This window comes from Canis aureus, chromosome 12 (assembly GCF_053574225.1).
Source record: "Canis aureus isolate CA01 chromosome 12, VMU_Caureus_v.1.0, whole genome shotgun sequence".
Taxonomy (NCBI): domain Eukaryota; kingdom Metazoa; phylum Chordata; class Mammalia; order Carnivora; family Canidae; genus Canis; species Canis aureus.
This window is the reverse complement of record NC_135622.1, coordinates 41,077,579-41,097,070: the sequence shown is the minus strand read 5'-3', so window position 1 is coordinate 41,097,070 and position 19,492 is coordinate 41,077,579. Positions and strand designations below refer to the sequence as shown.

The following is a 19,492-nucleotide window of genomic DNA, read 5'->3' as shown; positions in this document are numbered from 1 at the left end:
CTTCTTTTCCCTGCTGGGGTGCTATTGGAGGATCAGAGGAGGCCCAGAGGAGAGTTGGGACTTACACCACCACTCAGCAATAATGAGGTTTAACCACCCAAATCTCCACCCCACGGTACTAGAAGCCGAGTGAGGAGCTTAATTCCCACCACTGTCCAGAGGTAACAAGGAGTCTGCACCGCCCCCACCCCCCACCCCCCACCCCCACCGACGCCCAGGTATCTACTGAGGCCAGGAGGAGAAAAAACCCCTTACTTCCATTCCACCTGGCAGCAATAGGCAATGTCCCTTTACTCCACCAAAGCAGCATCAACAAAGACCTGCTAAAACAGAAAATATAAATAAGATCTAGAGTCTCAGAACATAATACTCAAGATGTCTCAGTTTCAATTTTAAAAAAAAAATTACTCAACTTGATTGAGAAAAGTCAACAGAAACTGACACCAAGACAGATGCCTAACAAGGATGTTAAAGCAGCCATTGTGAAAACCCTTAGTGTTGGAGCTGAATTAGAACCTACCTCTGTTGCCTTTGCCTGAATAAGGGAACAAAACCAAAAGCTCTCTTACTAGGGAAAAGCTGACTTACCAAAAAGGCTACTGTTCTATTCCTTTACTTTGTTTTTATGGAAATAGAAAGAAGGAAGTAGTGCTTTTCACCCACAAGCTAATTTTACAAATAATTTGTACGAGCTAAATTGGCACCTAGAGTAATAAATGCCTTAGTCTGTAGGACTTTGAATTGATTTGGAGTTAAAAAAATAAAATAGGCAACCTATGTAGAAATGCTTTCCCTCCTGGAAAAAAAAAAAAAAAGAAAGAAAGAAAGAAATGCAAAGTGTCTTTGGCCTAATCCAATCTAAACTTTCCCCTGAATCATTTTCTGTGAAACAGCTATGATTAAAACATTGTTTCCTTAATCTGCTTCACTGCCTCAAGAGTAGTCTCTTTTCCCTAACAAAGGGAAAAGAGTATCCAAAAGCCTCAAATTTAATACTTATTTTTAATGTGGTTTAGCTTCCTCTAGGTATACATTTGTAGTTTAAGACGAGTAAAAATACAAGTATACACAAATGTTTTTTAGAAGACAATGATTACCTGATTTTTATCTTTTTTTTATTTTTATCTTATACAATTAAAAATATGACAATTTAAAGGAACCAAAACCTAAAATTATATTACAAATTGGAGGTCTTGGACTTAGCAATTTCCATTTCCAATTAGGTTGGCCCTTGAGAAAATCTCTATGTTTCTGTCTCCTCATCTATAAAACACAGCTAAGGAGATCCTGTGTGGCTCAGTCAGTTAAGCATCTGCCTTCAGCTCAAGTCATGATCTCAGTGCCCTGGATCAAGCCCTACATTGGGCTCTCTGCTCAATGGGGAGTCTACTTCTCACTTTCATTCTCCCTCTGTGCTTGCTCTCTCTCTCTCTCAAATAAATAAATAAAATCTTTTTTTAAAAAATGCAGCTAAAAATGTCCCCTAATTGGCATGAGAAAATTTCCAGGGATAATATATATGTTCATTATGTTGATTGTGGTAATGAGTGTGTGTGTGTGTGTGTGTGTGTGTATCACATATATACCATATATATACCATATATGTAAAACCAGTATATACACATATATACCAAAACATCAAATTGTACACTTTAAATATGTACAATCTATTGTTCATCAATTATACTCCAATAAAGCTGGTTTGTTTTTATTAAACACTCTCTAATCATTGCTGCAGTTTGCCATACACTGATCCACGCAGAGAATGCTGGATGGCGGGGGAAGGAAGGGGTTGGAGGAGGGCAGGGTATTGTCCAAAAAGCAGGATAAAATGTGCACAAGTTAAAAAGAGACTGTCAGCATTTTGCAACCTGTGCTGAAAGGCACAAAACTCCCAGGGGAAATGACTGATCAAGACTGCAGTTAGAGTAAACGCAGAGTCATTTTTATATGGGTTTCAAGGCCTTGAAAAGCAAGAGGCCACCCTTCCACAGAATGGAGCAGAAATGACATGGGACACACCAAGTCCTTCCAAGGTCTCCATCACCTCTCCCGCATACTGTTGTTAGAAACAGCTTTCTCAGGGATCGTTTCCATAAGAGTGCTTGCTCTGCCATTTTCTGTCATCTTCATGACTTACATGGGCAAATACAATACTCATCTCTTCTTCTCCCTGACTTTGTCCTCTGCAGTCCACCTAACCGGCCCGTTGGCTGTTCTCCCAGCATGATCTCAGCTCTCCTCAGGCTACATGGTTCCTTTCCACCCCCTAGGCTACCCTGCCTGTTTCTCCCCTAGAATCCATACCCTGCCCATCCTTTTAGAGCCAGCTTCATTCTACATCCTCTGCAAAACCTTTCTTGGCTTCACCACTAGATGATAATTTATCTTTCCTTTCATTAAAAACCTATCTATAGAGACTATATTTTGGAACCCAAAATTGGGGCATGTGAATGTAGAGTTTTGTGCTGTTGACAGATGTGAAAGAGTCTGGGAAATATGGCTTGAATGCTCAAAAATTGGACTTTGGAGGAAGTCTTAAAAAGTGTACGGGGCAAGAGAATAAAATATTCAAAATGATGAGAATATAAGATGACCAGGATACATGACTGTATCTGTCATTTGGTTTTTGGCATGAGCTACCTACAGTGCATTATTAAATTCTTTCGTTCGAATCACGTTTCCAAAGTTACACTTTAATTACCCTGGGGAAAGGAGCTGTGTCAATACCTAGATGTACTTCCAACAACTAGGTAGGGCCTGGCAAATTCTATACAGCAAATGAATGGTTATGAATGAACAATTTCGAATGCATAGGATCTGTGGGAAAATTATTTTCATGCAGTGTCACCAACAGCTACACTTCCTTATTCATTCCCCTGGGAGCAGTGCCCCACACTGAAGTGATAGGGTGGAGAGACAGAGTCAGGAGTTTACCTTTAGGATCTGATGTCATTTGCATCATCCTCTAACCACTACTTTAGGAGAGTAAGAAAAAAATGAGACACTGCTAGAATGTAGAGTAAGTCTCTCAGACTTGAACATGCATAAGAATTCCCTGGAGAACTTGTTAAAATTATTCCAGCCCCCACCCCCAACAGAATCAATGGATTTGGGATGGTAACTAGAAATTTGCATGTCTCACAATCTCCCAGGTGAGACCAACTCTGCTAACAGGTCTTCACACCATGCCCTAAGTAGAAATGATGTAGAGCACATTCTGAAGGGAAGAGGCATTATGAAGATCTCTTCACAAAAGTAATGGTGGAAACCTAAATCAAACTATCTTCAGCAAGCAAATGGATTTGTTGGAAGGAAACAAGTAGGAAGCTCACAGCATGAGCAGGAAAGGAGCAGAAGCAGATGAAGATTCGAGGATCTCAGGGACTGAGTATGGAGATGCAATTGTTATTGGAACTCTGTAATCTCTTTTTTCACTTTTATCTCTGCTTGGCATTGTTCTCTCCTACTGCCAGTACATTTTCTTCTGATGGTGGGCACGGCTCTTGAAAATTCTAAATTCTTATAACCAATTCCATGTTTCAATTTTTTATTGCTGTATTATAAACCATCCCAAATTTGGTGGCTTAATACACCAACAGTCATATATGTTGCTGACAAATCTATAATAACTATAACCATTATAATCTCTAGCTTCAGCAAGGCTCTCATCTTTAGTCTTTGTGGCATCAGCTGGGTGTCAAAGGTTAGGGGTGATGACAGCTGGGATCTGGAATCATCTGAGATTACCTACTGTCTGATGATTGATGTTAGCAGTTGATTGGGACATCAGCTGGAGCTATCAGCCAGAACATATATTCATGACCTCTCCATATGGCTGCTTGGGCTTCATCACAGCATGATGGCTACGTTCCAAGAGCAAGTACCTCGAGAGAACCAGGTGGAAAGTGCATTATCTTCAATTGCATAGCCTCAGATATCACAAAACATTATTTACACGATAGTCTTAAACTTACCCAGATCCAAAGAGAGGAAACATAAACCCGGTTCTCAATAGGAGAAGTGATCAAGTCACACTACAAGAAGAGCTATAGTCTGGGAGACATTGTTGTGAGCATCTTCGAAAATACAATCTACCATAATTTATAACTTGAGATACCAGATTTTCTTAATTACGTATGAAAAATCCCAGTCAATAATTTTGATTGACCTGGCCTTGGTCAGTGCTCATTCCATTGACCAATCATTATGGCCAAGAGGATGAAATACAACGACAAGCCTAGCCTGGCTCAATCCTCATCTTGTGGCTGGCTAGAGGGAACAGCCAATGATATACATTCACTATAAAATAGAATGACCTTCCAGAATGACTTTCCAAGTTTGGGTCATTCTGGACACCAGTCTTGACTATAATAATCAGGAAGGGTTCATAGAGTTCAGATATCTATATGTGAAAACATCTGGAGGAGACTATTCTCAGAAATGCATAGGAGTTATGGACTATACGTTTGTGCCCACCCCTATCAAATTTAAATCTTGAAATCTAATCCCCAAAGGACAAGATGTTGGGTTTACCTTACATGGTTGCCCTGAGAGTAACAAAATATCAATTATATGGACATGTAATTGGCTTTGCAAACTATCTTCCTGCTCTATCTCTTGCCCCACCTTGAAGTCACTACTCTCCTTACTCTAAATTGCTTAAAATATATAAATTTGGGTCACTTAATAACAATTAAGTGTGTCTTTTGCCAGCTGTGTTATATGTGAGTGATCTGCCTATGTTGATACCCTACCTCCCAATTAGATCATAAACATTCAAGGCAGATGCAGGCACAGTGCCCTATCAATGTTAATGCACCCCTAGTGACTAGGATGGGAGCTCTACAGAAGCTAAAAAGCTCTAAAAGCTCTAAAAAGCATTCTTTTTAAGCTGAGATTTGCAGGCACTTAGTAAGTATTTTGCTAAGTGTTTTATATGCATTATCTCATTTAATCTATACAACCACAATCCTGGAAGCCGGGAATTACCTTGACGAAACTGAAACTCAGAGGAGTGAAGTGACCCATTCAGCATCACACATAGCTGGGAACTAGTGGAGGCAGGCCTAAATCCAGCCCTGTGTGATACCAAAGTCCCTGCTCTTATGCTAGAACAGCATAGGACTCCTACGTTCCTTGTGTGAAGACATGATTACTTCTTACAGGTCCTTCCGTGAAAAGTGGCTATGTAAGAGTATCCTTAGCGCTTAACATAGCGCTTAAAAGCTAACGCTATTCTTTTTTTAAGATTTACTTATTTATTTGAGAGGGAGAGAGAGCATGAGAGAGAGCAAGGGGGGGTAGGGCTGGAGGGAGAGAATCTTCAAGCAAACCCCCCTCACTGAGCCCAGAGCCCAGCATAGGCTCGATCCCATGACCCTGAGATCATGCCCTAAGCCAAAACCAAGAGTTGGATGTTTCACAGCTATCAGCCACTTCTAATATTCAACTTTGTGTTTTAAAACACCTGATCTCAAGGATGCCTGGGAGGCTCGGCGGTTGAGCCTCTGCCTTCAGCTCAGGGTGCAATCCTAGACCCTGGGCTTGAGTTCCACAGAGAGAGCCTGCTTCTCCCTCTGCCTTTGTCTCTGCCTCTCTCTCTGAGTCTCTTATGAATAAATAAATCTTTTTAAAAACTTCATTTAAATAAATTAATTAATTAAATACCTGGTCACGGTTATCATTTTGCCTGTTTCTCCAAGCAGCCCTAAGTGGTATGCAGAACCCCTGTTATGACCTTTAACGTTACAGGTGAGGGGCCTGAGACTCTTCAGAGGCCCAGGTATCTCCCCTGCTCAGGGCTCCTCCCACACTGCTCCTTCCACCACCCGGTCCCATTCCCACCAGCCTGGCAGTTCAGGGTTGTCCTCAGCTCTTGCCCCATCACTCTCTCATGCTGAGGCCACGAGACTGGAAAATCTTCCTCCCCGGATGAAAAGAAAAAGCAGATGAACTTCTCCAACCATCAGGTTCCTGCTCTCTGAAGGATGGCAAGCAGCTCCTGCATCTGAGCTGAAGCATCTTCCGTGATGCCTCTCTGAAGCTTTCTTCTCAAAAAAGTCCTCATCTCTTACTGCTGACTCCACCCCAGGCTCCCAACCTTGGAGCTCTCTTTTGACTTGCTCCCTGGGATCCAGGACAGGAACACTGTGTCTTCTGACTGGCCTCTGCCAGGACCAGCTGTATCCACGTGGGTTTAATCATCCAGCGTGTTTGACTCCACCACTCTGGGCCTAAAAACATTGATCTGTGGGCTTCAAACTTCTATTTTTTAATAAGGGATATTTTTTTCCAGACCAAATTTTTCCAGAGCCCATAATAAAAGAGATGCAAGTGATAACTGTTTCCTCCGACCTTTTAAAATTATTGTTTGTGCAGAATCAAATACATCACTGTTTAAGGAAGCCCTAGCACAACTCTGCAGAGCTAGGACTCTCCAACAGTTCGAAAGCCTCTGGACCACCAGGCCAACTGGGACCCATCCAGCTCCACTAATGTCTGGGTTAACAAGCATGGCTTAGGGAGGACAGTGTGTTCATTTTTAATTCAAATAAGATTTTGAAAGGTGGGGCATGGTGGAGAAGTCAGTAGCATAATCTGCGTGTCTCATACATTCAATATTTGTTAGTACTTACTGAGATTTAAGGTGGGGGATGCTTATAGAAAAAAACTAGACTTGCTCATATACTACTTTCTCATGAAAAAAAAAAAAATCCCTCAGGCTTATTCCCAAAGCCCTTATGATGTGAATCCATTTAAAGCCAACAAAGACCCACCCCAAGAGAATGCCACCTCCTCCCGGCTCCCTCCTGCCAGCTCCAGCACAATGTTCTTTTCTCAGAATATAAATTTAGCTCCTCGAGGAGGATGAGCAAAGCTCATGGCAACTGTGCTCTCTACAGGCGGTATGAGTCATTCAGCCTCCAGAGGGGCCTCTCTCCCCAAGCTTGTCAGCTTGTCTGCAGCCAGCCAGCAGGGTCCGGTTAAACACACCTGAAGGGATGTCTCCTGTATTGTGCTGTTCACTCACCCAGAGAACCAAAGCAGTAATTAATTCAATCCTGAAGACGTCCCGGCATTTGGCTTCCCTAACTCCAGTTAGCTTTTCTTTCCTCCTTTATGCAATTTGTTCACATAGACATGTGATTTGGATCAGATGGTGAAAGCAGACCCACTCCACTGTGAAACAGCATGTCTTTCTTCCCACCCTAAATTCTAAAGGCTTACAAGATTTTATGCTGAATCTGATTTTTTTTGCTTTTTACTATTTGCCATTTTGCACTAATCTGCTCGTTCCAGTCTGTCCTATTAACATATATATATTTCACTTCTCTGTCTCTCTCTCTCTCTCTCCCTTAATCCTCTGGCCCATGGTTGTCCCAGATGGCCTGCATTTCCAAGCGGTCTGGTGAGATCTGCAGTCTTTCTTTAAACAAAGGGGGTGAGGCTGCCATCTAGTGTCCAAAAGGGCACATGCGTCATGAAAGAAGTCCGCTATGTCTGCAGAAGTCTATTGCTTCTAACCTACTAAGTTCTGGAAGCAAGGATGAAAGTTTGTCACACAATCAGACAAGATTTATACATTAGGGGCTAAGGAAATGGCATGTGGATGAGAAAACACAACCTTCTGCCTTCCCCTGGTATAAAGTGACCACTCATCCCAGCTTATTTAGGACTGAATGGAAACCTAAGATGAAAGACTTTACATGCCCAAACCAGGAAAGTCCCGGGCAAACCGGGACAATAAGACAGAAGAGACCTCAGGCATCTGGCTGGGAGCAGAAGACTCAGTTTGAGAAAGAGAGGTTTTGCTTTTTTAGAAGAGATTGGGCTTTGTGGGTATCAGATGGAGGAGGCTCAGCTAGGGAAGAGAGAAAGTACTTGGAGCACCAGCCAAAAATATCTTGGATTAAGATACCAGACTAAGCTCAGAGGATTCTCTGGAGGCCTCCAGATTGAGGGATCTCAGTTAAAATCATGTGTCTCCTACTGGGGCAAAAGTGGGTTCTGCATCTGCCCTCACAAACTTGGACTTGCCGACCCGGGCAGTATATTGTTTATATAAATTCCTAATATAGGGGTGCCTGGGTGGCTCAGTGGTTGAGCATCTGCCTTTGGCTCAGGGCGTGATCCTGGAGTCCTGGGATCGAGTCCCACATTGGGGTCTCCTCAGGGAGCCTGCTTCTCCCACTGCCTGCTTCTGCCTCTTTCTCTCTGTGTCTCACATGAATAAATAAATATAATCTTTTTTAAAAATTCCTAATACAGCCTCGATGCTCCAAGTAAACACACTGAGCTATACTCAAGAAGTGAACCAGAATAAGCTGTTTCATTGAGCACCTGGGAATCTTCCAGTTAGCCAGTGGATCCCAGGGCTGTTAAGCATCAAATGTTTGTATCTCACTAGGATTCAAATGTGGGAGACCAAATCCCCAGTGTGCTGGTATTTGGAGGTGAGGCCTTTAGGAAGCGATTAGGTTTCGATGAGGTCATGAGGATGAAGCCCCTTAATGGGACTAGTGCCCTTATAAGAAGAGGAAGAGGCCAGTGCTCACTCATGTGTTCTCTCTCTCTCTCTGTCTCTCTGTCTGTCTGTCTCTCGCTCTCTCCCATGTGAGGACACAGCAAGGAGGCAGGGGTCTGCAAGCTAGGACAAGGGCTCTCCACAAAACTTAACCATGCTGACATCCTGATCTCAAACTTCTCAGCCTCCAGAACCGTGAAAAATAAATGTCTGTAATTTAAGCCACCCAACCTACAGTCTTTTGTTATAGCAGTCCTAGCTGATGAAGACAGAAGCCAACTGAGGCTAAAATGACAGCTCTGCCATCTACCAGCTGTGTGACATTGAACAGGTGACTTAACTTTCTAAAGTTCCTTTTCCTCAGTGGACTCTTGGGCACATTGGATAAAGATTGCATACAAAGTACTCCTAACCCGGTCCTAGCAATTGGATAGGATCACATAAACCCAGTGTATTGTGACCAGGCAAGCCAGAGCCACTTCCCAGCCTTGAAGCCAGAGTCTTGGGGCTTCTTCCCTTTCTTAGAGCAGATGGTAGATTGAGCCTATTTTCCTTTCTATTTAATGTTGTCCACCTAGTACTTATGGCCCACCTCTCCCAACCAAGACTAACTGCAGAGTAGAGATAATATAGATATTGTGTTAATTAAATGAGCTAATTCATGTAAAGAGCCTAGAGCAGAGCCCGACATAAGGTCCACTCCTGTTATTATTACTGTTACCCTGCCTTCCTCTTCCTAGGCACAGGCCCCGTTCACCTCAACAATTGCCAGTCAAAGAAACAAAAGTTCAAGAGGTCACCCAAATTTCACCCTAATAGCTAAGCAATGCTGAAAAGCTTCAAAGGCCTTCCTGGTTTATTTGTTCATCTATTCAACAAAGATTTGTAGCCCCTGTGCCTGACATTGGGCGAGTCAGAAAGGCCACCATGTGAACCAGTCGATATAGCCCCTGCCCTCCGGGAGGCTGGGCATTATCAGTGAATTACGATGTGGTCCAGGAGACCAGGGCCCTGGAGGGCTATGGGAATGGACTAGAAGAGCCTGTGGCCCAGGCAGGACCTCTGCAGGCAGTCATGTTTGGCCAGACACACAAGGGACGAAGATAGGAATGAGTTCATTCACCAAGAAAAGGAACAAAAGGAAAGATGGAGAGAATTCCCTGCCATGGAAGAGAGATTGGGATGGTCAATACCAGGGACTAAGAGAAGTGAAAAGACAGAGAGAGAGAGAGAAAAACAGAATGGTGTGAGGTGAGGCTGTGAGGGGGGGGGGTAAGAGCTAGAATTTATGGGACCTTAAAAGTCTTTGTAAGGACATCGAACTTCCTTCTGGGGGTAATGGGGAGCCCCAGCAGAGCTAGGAGTAAATGATCAGTTTTGGATTTGGAAAGTTTACTCTTTCGTTCCTGAGGTTGAAACTGAGCAAACATCATCTATCCCTTTCTTTACTAAACTCTTCGAAGAAGGTATAGTTGGGATGGAGACATAGGTGTGAAACATGAACTATTCAGGTAGGTAAATCTCATTCCTAAAAGACTTCCAGAGTAGAAGGCCTGACTTCCAAAGGACCTGTCAGTCAAGATGGCACATTTCTTCCCAGCAAGGCACCCAGCCCTGAGTGAGGAAGAGGATTGGAGAGTGGGGCTCTCCCCACAGGCCCGGGATGGTGAGGACTGTTGGGAGCTAGCTGCAAGCCAGCTGCAATGCCTACACAGGCCTCCTTTTTCTTTTTATAGCTAATTTTATTGCTAGTTTTTACAGTTGGTCAACAAATCCAGCTTATTCTAACCCCTGTGTATTTCTTAAATCCTTCCCTTCTGTAGTAGTTGATCTGTCATGATTTAACAAAAATGGCCTCAATGTTTTTGGGTTTGGGCGGATGGATGGGTTTGGATGTGGAGAAACTAGGTATAAAACAAAGACCTCATTCCAGTTTTCACAGAGCTTATAACCTTGTGAGAAAGGAGGCACGGGAATGAATTCAGTAGGAGACAAGGACAGTGATGACCTCTGTACTTCATGGTTAGGAAAACTGAGGCTGGGAATGCAGGGAGCCATTTGCCAAAGATGAGATGGCGGCAGCGCCAGGGCCACGCTGGAACCCACCAGACCACACTGGGCACAGCTCACACAAAAGCCTCAGGGAAGAGCCTGGACCCCATCCCTGCTCTGTAGGAGGCTGATAATAAGTTGCACACCAAATTCTTAGCTATCATATACCAGCCTTAAAGAGCCCCCACCCCAGTCTCACAGACCTTTCTCTGGTCTGCAAACAAACCAAGTCTATTCCTACTACCCCCAGGATGTTTGCTTTTCTGATTCTCTCTTACAGGAATGCCCCCTCAATAATTTAGCTTCCTCCTCCTCCAAGGGAGAAGACCCTTCCTGAAGTGACCCCACATCCACATACCTTGGTGTCATGCTTGTCATCTTCATCATACTTAGCCACCACCTGACATGATGCTGTTCAGTTAACACCTCCAGGCCCAGACTCTAAATTCTATGAGACTAGAATCGTGTCTACCTTGTATACCGCCATGTCCCCAGTCAAGGGAAGAGGCCTGGCACATGACAGGTACTCAGTAGTTTTAGAATGAGCTAATGAAAAAAATGCTGAATAAACAGATTCATATCAAGTAGACATGGAAATCATTGTATGTAACTAAATTCAAGTAAGTAACTAAATTCAAGGAATTTAGTAAGTAATTAAATTCCAATTAGTGGGAAGAGGCCAGGTTGAGTGGGCATAAGACATAAATTTGGGCAGCCTGGGTGGCTCAGGAGTTTAATGCTGTCTTCAGCCCAGGGCATGATCCTGGAGACTCGGGATCGAGTCTCGCGTAAGGCTCCCTGCATGGAGCCTGCTTCTCCCTCTGCCTGTGTCTCTGCCTCTCTCTGTCTCTCTCTCTGTCTCTCATGAATAAATAAATAAAGTCTTTTAAAAAAATACGTGAATTTAAGCCCTAAATGGATTGTTTTCTAGTGGCGATTATAAATGTACTGAAAATTCTTTGTTTCAGACAGGTTTGGTGCCTGCAAAAGAAAAAAAAGCAGTGCCTCACACATTGCTATTGAGAGGGTCAAACTAGACAATATATACTAACCTGCTTTGTAAACAGGAAAGCAGATATAAATGTATTATTGTAACTATACAAAGGGAATTACTACAATATTTACTTATGTAAGCACTTTCCCTATCCTATCTAAAGTAGGCCTCAACTTAGAAAAAACCGATTTAGAGTCAACATTTCAGAAATTCATCTAGTACATAAATGGAATCATTTCTCCAAATCAGGGCAGAGTTTATAAATTGTGTCTATTCTCAGACTCTGTTGTGTTTTTTTCACACTTTGCCCACTGACATCTGGTTTCACTTTTGAACAGTCTTTTCTATCTGACTGTTTATTTTCTTTTTTCAAAGGCTCATTCTCATTTACAATGTCATATACATTCTTATAAAACTTTTAGAAGACATTCTAAAAAGTATAGAAGAAAACAAAATCACCTATAACCCTACAGGTAGTCACCTATAATCTAGAGATAACCAAAGTAAATATTTTGAAATATTTTCCTCCAAATGATTTATTTTATTTTATTTTTTAAAAGATTTTATTTATTTATTCATGAGAGACAGAGAAAGAGAGGCAGAGACATAGGCAGAGGGAGAAGCAGACTCCCTACAGGGAGCCTGATGACGAGACTCAATCCCAGGACCCAGGGATCACGACCTGAGCCAGAGGCAGAGGCTCAACCACTGAGCCACCCAGGTGCTCCCCAAATGATTTTTTTTAAAACTGGAGGTGTATATGAGAGTTTCATATCGTACAGAGCGTGGTGAACAGGGGCCACGGAATAATGGCTCTGTTAAGCTGCCTGAGACCCTGGTGCAAAAGAGGTAGATGGCACAGTATGGTGGGAAAAGAAAAAGAAAATGAGGAATGATAATTCTCACCACTGAGAGCAGTTGGAAGCACTCAAAATAAAATATGTGAATTGATAGAAACAGTGTTGCACAATAAATTATCATCGTATTAGTAATACTGTTTAGAGGTGGTAGCTCAGTCTTGAAGAAAGAGAGTTGAACTTTTTTTTAATATTTTGTTTATTTATTTGAGATAGAGAGAGCGAGGGGGGGAAGGGCATGAGTGGGGGCTGGAGAGGAGGGGTAGAGGGTGAGAGAGAGGCAGGATCTCCACTGAGCAGGGAGCCCAGTGCAGGGCTCCAAACCCAGGAGTCTGGGATCACAACCTGAGCCAAAGGAGACACTTAACCAACTGAGTCACCCAGGTGCCCCCAGGTGCCCCGATTTTAATTTGAAGCAAAGTTGGCTGGAGCCAGACACAATAGGACAGGACAGGGTAAGAACCCTACTCTCATTGCTAGGATTTAGCCTTGTGTAGCTGGAGAAAATTTCCCATATCTGGGGCATACCCTTTCCTTGAAAATAGTTATCAAAAACATAGAAGACCAATGGAAAGCATTGGATTTGGAAAGTTTACTCTTTCGTTCCTGAGGTTGAAACTGAGCAAACATCATCTATCCCAGTTCAGGCCACAACTTAAGGCTAGTGACTGGAGCTCTGTGTCACCAGCCCATCATAGAAAGTCAAGTGTGACAAAAGCTGTGATGTATCTATCACCCAGAGCACCCTTCAAGATGACAGACTTAATTTCCCAGCTACCAGAAGCACTGCCAGCAGCTTCCTCCAGGGATGACCTCAATGAAGAAGACTGCCCTGCCAAAGGTCACATCCTTTGACCAATGATGTGGGAGTCTAAAGGCTTGATCCTCTCTGCCTAACTTGGGATATCTTCCAAATGCCCTATAAGGTCAGCTGATGGTTCCATGGAGACTGGACATCTTCCTTCTACAAAATCCCGCTTCCTTCCCTTCCCTCCCTAACCAGGTGTTGACCCCAAAGTGTCCCTACTGAGCATCCTGCATGCTGGCTCCATCTCAGAGTCTGCTCCAGGGAGAAGCAAGCCTGTGACAAGAGCCTCCCCTTTTGGTGCGTTCACTGTTGCAGACCCTGGAGGTCTTCTTGAAAAAAAACAAGCATTGAGATTTTATTTTTACATTGTATCTTTTAAAAATGTCACAAAAGGATTTATGCCTCCAGGAGGATGGAATAGGTATACTTCTCCCTATTTGTCCTGCTAAACACACCTAACACTGGACACAGTATACACTCAAGCAAAAGAAGACTCTGAAGATGGACAGAGGAAGGAACACATACCAGGGATCTTGGGACACAAGGAATAACACAGTGCTGAGCTCCTTGGGTTTTCTCTTTCTCTCGTAGACCTCAGACACAGAGCTGAAGAATCAGGAACTCAGAAATGGTGACCAGAACACATGAAAACCCAGGCACAAAAGCCTGCTTTCTCTAGCCACAGAACCAAGAAAAGTGCAGTCTAGCCAAGGAGAAACCTTTAAACAATAAACACTCAACTCTGGCCAAATACCAGAGAAATACCTGTGGCCCCATGCCCCCACTCAACAAAGAAGGCCAAGCGGGAAGCCTAGACCTCCACCCTCATCTGCAAATGGGAGAGGTGGACAGAATTTCCAGGTCCCTTCAGCTGATAGTGCCACAGAGAATTCATGAAGATTTCACATTGGTGGGTGTGATCTTTATCATCAAAGAGAAAGATGGATTTTCTTTAATAACATTAAACACAGGGTGAGTCTTTCTCGTGAATTGCTGTTATTAATCCCAGGCAGACAGGAGCAGGAACAAAATGGATACGGTGCCTCCCGTTCCTGCTGGAAGCAGAGGTGGTGCAGAGACCACAGGCCCCACCCCCACCTTACTTTCATGGACTTCTCTTTGAAACTACAATGGTTTCCGGGCTCTTTATCTAATTAAAAAGGTCCAATCAATACATACGTGTACAAGTTAAGCTGCTTACGGATGATAATGTTGTTCACTATGATGTGCTTCTCTTTCCAGACCTTTCTCTCTTTTACACAAATTCATTTGTTTTGCACTTAAACACATTTTCTCTGCTGCATTTGAAAAATTATCAGAAAACAAAAACAAAAATGAAAAACAACCCTAGAAGCTTAGTGCAAAAAAGACATTTTTTTTTTAGCAGATGGAGGGCTTACAAAGGAAAAGTGTAAGTTCCACTTCACCGGTGCCAGTCAACTCCCCAGAGGTAACTCATGCATATGGATATGCAACCATCACTTGACATCTTGACTTGTATTCCAAATAAGCAGCTTGAATTTAGTAAGTCCAGGATGGGCCTCTTGACTACTGGCCCAACTCCATGTCCCAGAGTTTCCCTACAGAGCCCCAGATTTCATCTCGTTGTCCAGGCTAAAATCGGGGAGTTGGCCTTGGTTTCTCTCTTTCCCTCACTCCCGTAGCCAGGGCACCAGGAAGTCCTATTGACTGTTTTCAAAATACACCCCGAATCCTGCCATATCTCACAGTGTCTATGACCTCGGATCTCACAGTGTCTATGACCTCGGACGTAGTGTAAGCCATCACTCTCACCTAAATGACTACATTTGCTTTCTGACTGATTTCCAGGCTTCCCACAGCAGCCAGATGCACAATTAAAATGAGGCTTGAACAATGGCTCTGACTTTCCATTGCACTTGAAATAAAATCCACCCCTTTGGCCCTGCATGGACTGCCCCCCTTCCTTTCCCTCCCCATGCTCCTGGCTCACTAGACTTTTTGGCTGTGCAGAGCTCCTTTCACACAGGGACCTTCAATTTTAGGTCTCCTGTCTGGGACGTTCTTCTCTGGCATTTTTACATGGTGCTCCTTCTCTAATCTCCCTTCTTACAAAACCTCAAAAAGCCACCCCACCCATCCCCTAGATAGTGCTTAGTTTTTTTTAAAGGCAATGAAAATAATCTGCAAGCAATTATTTACTTGGTTCCATCCCTTTCTCAGCATAGCTCATGGTCTGTGAGGGACACAGACTTGGTCTGACTTAGCACAGCATCCCTAGTTTCTAAAGCAGTCTCCGTACATGGTAAGAGCTTAGTAAATATTTATTGAATATGTTACAGGATTTTCTTTTCCTTTGGTGCCTGCGGTTCTTGGTCACACCACTTCAAAGAATGAATAGGTAGACCAGACGGAGTGGTGGGCAGCAAAGCAAAGTTTATTGAGCTATAGTAAAGTTTATTGAATGCTAGAGTACAAAGCTCCCAAAGAGGGAGGGGACCCAAGAGGGTTGGCACTTAGATCTAGGGGTTTTAATGGGCTTGTTGGCGGGCTGTTCTAATCTGATTAACACTCCGTGGCCTCTGGCTTCCAATCAGGTTTTTGTCACATGGGAAAGGATGGAGGGCTCCTTCTTGGGTGGTGTAAAATCCTTTTAAGGGTGGTTTCCTCTTAGGGCAGAGTGTCCCTGCCTGCCTTTCTTCCAACTATCCTTCATCAGTTAAAAACGAAAAACATACATATGTATCTGTGATTTTTAAAATAATGGTTTCATGCTATATCTACTCTTTTCAATTTGTTCTATTCACTTAAGAAACATTACACAAACACCATTCTAAGTCCATGCATAGAAGCCCACACACACATATGCTTATACCATAATTTATCAAAGCATTTCTCTGATAGACAACTAGATCATTTCCAGGTTCTTTGTTTAAATGTATAAACATCTTCTAGGATGCAAAGTTCTGCACAAATGGGAAAATGATTAGTAAGGTAGTGTGGCATAGTCATTACAAGCCCCAGCTCTGGAGCCACGCTGCCTGAGTGCTAATGCAGACTGCTGATGTATCATTGTATCGTCACACAGCAGAAAGAGAACGAGCTAGCTCTCTGGCTTCTTCTTGTAAGGGCACCAATCCCATTCACAAAGGCTATAATGTAGGCTTCACTGTTTCCTGTGTATTATGGGCAGATGGCTTATCCTTCCATACCTATACTATTGCCATCCTTAGAAGATGGGGATACTAATGATAACCATCCCATAGAGCTGTGAGGATTACATAAACTATGCATAAAATACTTAGAATACTGAGTAGCTCCTGGTAAACACTGTGTAGGTACTGTCATTACTATTATTGTTGTGATTTATTTCATAGCACATAAAGTGTTACTTTATGACCAAGAGAGCTACCTACCTTTTGATACTTCTTTTGGTTTCCAAAAACTTCCTCATGTCTTCATAAATCATAAAAATTTCTCTCATCATTTTATCCCTTTTTCCTACATTTTCTTACCATTTATTAAATTTGTCATCCTATTCAACTTGTTCACATGTCACACAGAATAATACATGTAGTCTATTCTATATTCTATGTACGTCACTCAAAAACTGGATTTAGAAGAAAAAAAGAACCTAATATCTTTCAATGATTTTTAGGAAATAAACACAATTACACAGTGCTGTTCTGGGGGGATAAAAGGCTGCCAGTGTATTGAATTGCCATGTACCATCATCAAAAGGCGCTGGTTAATATTCATGATGTGTTCGTCTGGAAATTCAGACAGCACATCCATGAAAGACAAAGCTCAGCCCCACTTGATGTCTTTCTGCAGAATTCTCATTGAGCTAAAATGCACAAGTGAAACAGAGCTGTTACAGTGCGTACAGCTAACCCTCCTTGCCTGGTGTGTGCTAAATGACATGAGGCTTCCCAGGACACAATAGGACACAATGGCCATGGCACTGGGGAAAGAGAAAGCTAGTCACATTTGATAAACAAACACTGACTTATTATATGATCGTTATCTTTGTATTTTTGAAATTCTGTATCTCTGTCTCTCTTTCTACTTTTTTCCATGAAGTGATCAGTGTGCCCATTCTCCAAAGTCCATTTTGCAACCAGAGAACCTATCTACAGAGGTGAAAATGTGCTAGCCTTGAGCCACTTCTCAGATTACCTTTGTGAAAACAAAGGGCTTTCCATGAATTAGATACAATGACATCTCTGCAGATCAAAGCTTATTCAGCTGGTAGCAGTTAAAATTCAAAAGTATAGTAAGGATGGAAAGATATCCTAATAGTTAATTTTCGGCCTCAACTTGACTGGATCATGGGATTCCCAGATATCTGGTTAACATTATTTCTGGGTGTGTCTATAGGAGTGTTTCTGGAAGAGATTAGCATTTGATAATCAGAAAAGTGAGTAAATCAGATTGCTCTCCCCATTGTGAGTGGGCATCATCCAATCCACTGAGGGGTTGAAAAGAACAAAAAGGTAGAGGAAGGATGGATTCAATCTCTCTCTGCCAGACTGAGCTGAGACGTCAATCTTCCCCTGCCCCCTTGGTACTCCTTGATCACAGGACTTCAGATGCAGACGAATCTGCACCATCAGTCCTCTGGCTCTCAGGCCCTGGAACTAACTACACCACCAGCTTTCCTGGGTCTCCAGCTGCCAGACAGCAAGTGTGGAACTTATCAGCCTCCATAATCGTTTGGGCCCTTACTTTATAATATCTATCTATCTATCTATCTATCTATCTATCTATCTATCTATCTCCTATTGATTCTGCTTCTGTGGAGAACCCTAATACAGATATCTTTATAGAACTTCTAAATCCAGGGGTACCTGGGTGGCTCAGTCGGTTAAGCATCTGCCTTTGGCTCAGGTCATGATCCTGGGGTCCTGGGATGGAGCCTTGCCTCAGGCTCCCTGCTCAATGGGAAGCCTGTTTCTTCTCCCTCTGCCTCTTCCCCTCCTTCTCCACTTGTGTTTTCTCTCTCTCTCTCTCTCTAATAAATAAACTCTTAAAAAAAAAAATCCTAAATCCATCAGTCCTGTCACTTATATGTTTAACAGACTCATTTAATTGACATTTAATAAAAATTTACATATAGGATGCCTTTTCCAATAGTGAGGTTTCTATTCTCAAAAATGTAGGTTTTGAAAAACTTGAAATTGGATATCTTAAGACTTTAAAACCTTTGGAATTAAAAATAAACTTACCTGTAAAAGAAAAACTTTAATACAATACCTTGTATTAAAGGTATTGTTTTGGCCAAATTTCTTAGACTGGCACTGATGTGCTATCTTCTATCTATTCTCAACCCGGGTTTCTGATCTTGTCTCTGGACACTGCCCTCTACAGATGCTACTCTGTTAAACAGAGTCTTTCTGTTCAAAAAGAGTCTTCTTTTCACCCAAGCATACTGATACTTCCTGTCTCTGAGCTTTTGCTTAAGGGCAAATTAGTCATCAATAAACTTTTACAACAGATGCTGGAATATACATCTTGGCAATGTCTTTAGTAATAAAAATGTACAGCTGTCAGCCCAGAACAGAACCACTCTTCTTTTGGGGAACCCCATTGTTATGGACTGAATGCTTGTGTACCCTCTCCAAAATTCATATGTTGAAGCCCTAATCCCCAATATAATGGTAGTTGGATGTGGGGTCTTTGAGAGGTAATTAGGTCATGAGAATGGAACCCTTATGAGTAGGAGTAGCATCCTAAGAAGAGACCAGAGAGCTAGCTTGCTCTCTTTCTGCCATGTGAGGATATAGCAGCCTACAGCCCAGGAAAGAGCCTTCACCAGAACCTGACTATGCTGGTACCTCGATCTTGGACTTCCAACCTCCAAAACTGTGAGAAATAAATTTCTGTTGTTTATAAGCCACCTGTCTATGGGACTTTGTTATAGTAGCCTATACTGACTAAGATAGCCATTGCCCCAACTCCGTATCTATGGTACTAGGGAAGGATGGGGGCTGCCATTCACAAGACTTCACCAATTTGACCATGGTGACAGGTTCCCTGATCCATTTAGCCTATTAGAATCCATCTCTGGAACTTTCCTAACTGGAGTTTACTTTCCTTTCTGGTCAGGAAGCCGTAATGATGCAAGCATGGTGCTGCTTGAGGACGGCCAGGGCAGGCAAGTACAGATAGTCAATTGACAAAGAGAAACAGAATCAGCCAGTCTTGACTGAATCCAAGTTCCCTAAGGCTATATCAAACCACTCTTCCTGTACTTTGGTGATGTGGGCCAGTAC

General features: G+C 42.7%; 2 long non-coding RNA genes across 4 annotated transcripts in view; one reads left to right on the top strand and one right to left on the bottom strand.

Moving 5' to 3' along the window:
• LOC144281036 (uncharacterized) overlaps positions 1-14,952 on the bottom strand; it is a 98,221-nt gene extending 83,269 nt beyond the window's left edge. For all 3 annotated transcript variants that reach the window (XR_013349487.1, XR_013349489.1, XR_013349488.1), the window contains exons 1-2: positions 14,418-14,952; positions 3,751-3,887 (exon numbers count right to left, since the gene is read on the bottom strand). This is a non-coding gene — a long non-coding RNA (uncharacterized LOC144281036). The remainder of the gene's footprint in view (positions 1-3,750; positions 3,888-14,417) is intronic.
• Positions 13,077-14,412, top strand: LOC144281035 (uncharacterized). The gene is made up of 2 exons (XR_013349486.1): positions 13,077-13,356; positions 13,830-14,412. It is a non-coding gene; the product is annotated as an uncharacterized LOC144281035 (long non-coding RNA).
• Positions 14,953-19,492: the final 4,540 nt, after the last annotated feature.